This window comes from Bos grunniens, chromosome 10 (assembly GCF_055505025.1).
Source record: "Bos grunniens cultivar Pamir isolate PY7600 chromosome 10, Bosgru_T2T1.0, whole genome shotgun sequence".
In the NCBI taxonomy this organism is placed as follows: domain Eukaryota; kingdom Metazoa; phylum Chordata; class Mammalia; order Artiodactyla; family Bovidae; genus Bos; species Bos grunniens.
The window spans coordinates 20884214-20889625 of record NC_141174.1 but is presented as its reverse complement, the minus strand read 5'-3'; the positions used below and the strand labels follow the sequence as shown (position 1 = coordinate 20889625).

The 5412-nt window shown below is 42.6% G+C and overlaps 1 long non-coding RNA gene across 1 annotated transcript; it reads left to right on the top strand.

The window, feature by feature from the left end:
• The first annotated feature begins 252 nt into the window (after nt 1-252).
• LOC147364077 (uncharacterized) lies at nt 253-3703 on the top strand. Its single transcript, XR_015133617.1, has 3 exons — nt 253-429; nt 1835-1964; nt 3565-3703. It is a non-coding gene; the product is annotated as an uncharacterized LOC147364077 (long non-coding RNA).
• Nucleotides 3704-5412: the final 1709 nt, after the last annotated feature.

Here is a 5412-nt window from a genome sequence, read left to right as displayed (position 1 = left end):
CAAAGCAGAAAGTAGGCAGACTCTGGTTTTGGGGGTAGATTGCTCAAGAATTTCCAGGGAGACTCCTGAGGCTTGATCCCGCCTTTGCGTATGCCAAGCCTCCTTCCTCATGACCTTTGTCATGGGTGGAGTTCCTCACGCTGGCTACCTGCAGTGATAGAATTCCAGTTGAGCTATTCCAGATCCTGAAAAGTGCTGCACTCAATATGCAATATGCACTCAATATGCAATATGCCGGCTCCCGGCAAATTACTATGACCAGAAAGGTCAAGGAAGGTTTCATAGAGACTGGTGCGCCTTAGGGGATGGTTTGAAGTTTTTAAGCAAAGAGGAACAGATTCTGGGCATTGGGAATAGGAGATGTTCATGGAGGTGCAGAGAGGAGAGTAAGAAATGTCACGAGATACCTTCTGCATCCTGTTCTGACAGGTAAGCATAATTAAGCCTCTCATTCCTGCAAAGGCAGCCATTACTGGAATAGCTGATGGATGAGTACTTGGAAAGCAGAAGATAAAGAGATGAAGTGGAGTTTGCTCAATAAGAGAACAGGATGAGAATGAAGGTGGACATTCCAGGCTCTGTGTTTGTGGCCAAGAGTCTGTTTCAGTCTCTTAATCAATCCAGCCTTGACTTGCAACAGTGCCCATGCAAGCCTGCAGGGCATTTCCCTACATGCTTCCTGCCTGGGCTACCCGCCCTTATCATTTTGATTCCTGGTTTCCTTTCCATTTATTTAATGACTGCGATGAAGTCAAATTTTCCTATTAATTAAAACCCTTGGGATCTTAGAGCCTTAGTCAACATTTTCCCCCACTAGCTGACATAATGAGACACATTGTGTTCCAAGAGCTCTGGATCTCATCGCTGACAGAACAGGTCACCTGTTTAGCATCGTCAGGATGAGAGTCATCGTCAAGATGACTGCTCTATATCGAGGGGGGTGAGTCAACTCAGCATATTTGTCTATCTTCATGGCTTTTACTGTAAAAAGAAAAAAAAATTGAGTTTCAACGTATTTCTTTAACACTGACAGTTGCCTTTCCCAGTCTGCTGCTGCTTAAGAAATTCGTAATTGTTAATGTCAGATCCCAGGATACTGGCCTAGCCTATATTGCTGAGAAAGGAACTGGTGGCAGAGAATCTTGGCTCTCAGCTGCCGTTTGACTCTGTGGGAGCAGCAAGAAATAAGAGCTGGGGCAATTCCTTTCCATTAGCAGCTGCTTAAGCAGACTTGACATTTGGGCTGGATCAGTATTTCAACTCACCCCAATGTAGACACTTTTCCACCTTAAGCATGTAATGTACATACCACACCACTGAGCAGGCTTTTCCTGTGGGCTTGTAGCAAGAAAAAGCTGGATACCCTACAAAGTTGGACTGGGTGACCTGTGTAAGGTACTGGTGGTTGTGGGAGGTCATGATAGTGATGGACACTTGTTTAGCAATTTATAGCAGATTGTTTTAAACCTGATTTAATCCTCTCAACAAGTCTGAAAGAAAGAGGTTATTTAACTATGCATTCTACAGATCAGCAGAGAGACTTCCTTTCTTAAGCAACAGTGAGTTGATGTTCAGAAAGGAACCCAGTTTCTCTGAATCTCAACCCCACATCCTTCCTAGTCAACCAGAGGTTCGAGTCTACCATATGGCCATCAGTTGTGAGATATCACACAATAATTTGTCATTAACAGAAAATGAGATTTGATGTTGATACGTTTATTTATATTAAGGTAAAATTGGCATATAACATTCTACTAGCTTCAGGTGTAATGGTGATATATTTTAGAAGCATGAATCAGAGTAGATGATGTCTCTCTCACTTTTTCGTATTCAGATGTGCTTTAGGAGCAAGGAGAATGGGTCAAATTGCAGAAAGCTACCTGGGGAAACACACACATCAGTCTTATCTGTGCGACAGCACTGAAAGACCGTGGCTGGTGGAGAGAGTAATAGTTGTTATGATGGTAAGTTATTGCCCTCCTTCACTTCCCTGGAGAATGCTGGTTTTCACCAAGGTTTGAATCTAGGTTCTCCTATGAGAGTGTGTTGTTTATGTCTATGTCAGCCACCTTGAAAGCTCCAGAAGGCACAGGTGGAGAATCACTGGAGCTCATTGTGCAGCCTTTCCCACAGATCTGACTCTGACAGTACCCTACTCAGTTCCTTGGAGCCACTATTCTATATTAAAGCTGGGTACCCATCCCTGATACATACTAATGTAATGCTCATTTGCTTAGAGGAAAAAGGTGTATAACCAAACCTTAATTTTTATTTGTACGAAATGTTAAAACGACAATGTTCCAGTAATGGCAATACCATCACTTTGTCTGTAATGTAGGCTAGAGAAACACTGTTATTACATGAATACAATCGAAATATTTGTGAAGATCTGAGAACTTGCTGCAGCATCACTCCTGGCCACTCTGCAGACATTCAAAAGATGTACCACTTAGTGTGACTTAGTAGACACACTCAGAATATGTTTGGGAACCCCTTTCACACAAAATAGTGCTGTTGTGATTTCTACCTCTCCACCCGCCCTGGGACACTTGGCAATGCCTGGAGATATTTTTTATTGTCAGCTTTGGAGATACTGGCATCTAAAGATGTTGCTAAACATCTTACAAGATGCTTACATCTTAAAGCCCCTTCACAACGCAATATTATTCATCCCAAGATATCAACAGGTCTGAGGTTGAAACTCTACTCTGAAACTCTGCACTGACACTAAAAGGATAAGCACGCTGGTAGAAACTTCTATGTGATGCAGCTGAACAAATGCAGTTGGGTTCAATCACAGAAGGGGAGAAAAGAGTTGGTTACTAGAACGCGGCCATCTCTATGTCATTCACCTTTTGGGAGTCAGTTTTGCTCAAGCCTCTAGATTACAGGTGAAAAGTCACTTGCAGTATTTCCTGTGGGTTTCTGGGTGTCTTGTTTAGCAGTGGGCTGTTGATGATACTTGCTTTTTCCACTGCTACTGCCTGTTCCAAACAGTTGAAAGTTGAAAGTTGTTGCTTTCAACTCTTGCCTCTGCTGCCCACCTTCCAGGACCATTCCTCTTTCTCCCTCTCTGCAAACCCAGGCAAAACACTGCTTACATGTGCTTGCTGTGGGTCGCAAACTATTGCTGATGGTTCAGGGTTATTTGTACATTTCTTTTTTTTTTTTTTTTTTGTACATTTCTTAAGTCTTCCTCACCATAGAAGTTCCTCACTGACCATGATCTCACATAGGGTTTCACTGTCCCATCCAGCTGTCATTCCCTTGTGCCCTGTTCATCTCTTTAGGGTGCTTTACGCTGTCTCTGTTGACCAGCTATAAACTCACAGACCCTATTCCTTTTATATATGAAGTAATTTGGGCTTCTTAGTTTCACTCACTACTTCTCTTGCCCTGGGAGGGGTGGGAGTGGGATTACTCAAATAGGAACATCAAAGTATTTTCCTAGACAAATAACAGCAATCATAAAAAAGCCATATCCCATGGGCTGGATGATGACATTTTTCTGGAAGGCAGAAGTGTAAGTACTGTTTTACATAGAATTTTTTTTTTCTTCCACAGACTGGGGAAATTTTCTTCAACAGACTGGAGAGAAACAATGTGATGTAGTCATTAAGATCAGTGGGCACTGGAATTAGACAATCAGGAATTTGAATCTTGGCTCCACCATTTTTTTGCCTGTGTGACTGTGGGCAAGTTACTTAACCTCTCAATCCTTTAGTTTCCTCACTATTCAGTCAGTCACTCAGTCAGTCATGGCCAATTCTTTGCAACCCCACGGACTGCAGCGTGCCAGGCCTCCCTGTCCATCACCAACTCCCAGAGCTTGTTCAAACTCATGTCCATGGAGTCAGTGACACCATCCAACCGTCTCATCCACTATTGTCTCCTTCTCCTCCTGCCTTCAATATTTCCCAGCATCAGGGTCTTTTCCAATAAGTCAGTTCTTCACATCAGGTGGCCAAAAGATTGGAGCTTCAGCATCAGTCCTTCCAATGAATATTCAGGACTGATTTCCTTTAGGATGGACTGATTGGATACCCTTGCAGTCCCAGGGACTCTAAAGAGTCTTCTCCACACCACAATTTAAAAGCATCAATTCTTCTTTATGGTCTAACTCTCACATCCATACATGACTACTGGAAAAACCTTAGCTTTGACTAGACAGACCTTTAATGTCTCTGCTTTTTAATATGCTGTCTAGGTTGGTCATAGCTTTTGTTCCAAGGAGCAAGCATCTTTTAATTTCATGGCTGCAGTCACCATCTGCTTTGATTTTGGAGTGCAAAAAAATAAAGTCTCTCACTGTTTCCATTGTTTCCCCATCTATTTGCCATGAAGTGATGGGACTGGATGCCATGGATGGTCTTCATTTTTTGAATGTTAAATTTTAAGCCAGCTTTTTCACTCTCTTCTTTCACTTTCATCAAGAGGCTTTTCAGTTCCTCTTCACTTTCAGCCATATGGTTGGTGTCATCTGCATATCTGAGGTTATTATCTGCATATCTGAGGTTATTGATATTTCTCCCAGCAATCTTGATTTCAGCTTGTGCTTCATCCAGCCCGGCATTTTGAATGATGTACTCTGCATATAAGTTAAATAAGCAGGGTGACAATATACAGCCTTGATGTACTCCTTTGCCAACTTGGAACCAGTCCGTTGTTCCATGTCCGGTTCTTCCTCAGTATTACAATGGGGGAAATAATAGTACCACCCTCATAGAGCAGTTGTGAGTATTAAAAATGTGATGCATGAGAAGTGCTTTAATTCAGTGGCAGACATGCAGAAACTGCTCAACAAATGGTGTGTATTGAAGAGTGGCGTATATAAGCAGACTGTCCGAGAAAGAGAGACAGTATGCAATAAACACATTCCTCTAGAGAGGGATGAGTGTACTAAGCTATAGGAGTTCGAAGAAAACAAAGGCTTCTTTCTGCCCTTAGAAAACACCCCAATCTCCTGGAAGAGACAAAGCAGTAAACAAACAACTCTAATGTGATGTGACAGAGCTCGAGCAGATGTCTGCTTATACTTGTCAAAGGATTTTTACTCAGCAGTGCCCCTGACACTGTTGCTGTTGGATGAATATTAGTTTCTATCCCACTAGAGAATCACAATGCCTAGTACATTCTCCTTGCAGTGAGAGGAAGATTAGTAGAGTGTCCCTGAGTATCTGGATTTGGTTGGTCCCGTTGCCAAAAACCACCACTTAAGGATCCAAGATGTGTCTTCCCTCTCTATGCGTAGACTCAGAGGGGCTTCAGATCCTCAGATGCTTCACCTTGGAAGACTCGGGGCTCAGCAGCATCTTAGAAAGCACACAGGAGCCAGCTACCTGCCCCAAGCCTATAGGAGATTAATGACGCCATGTCTAAAAAGAGTGTAAATTATTAAGTAGAACATTAAAT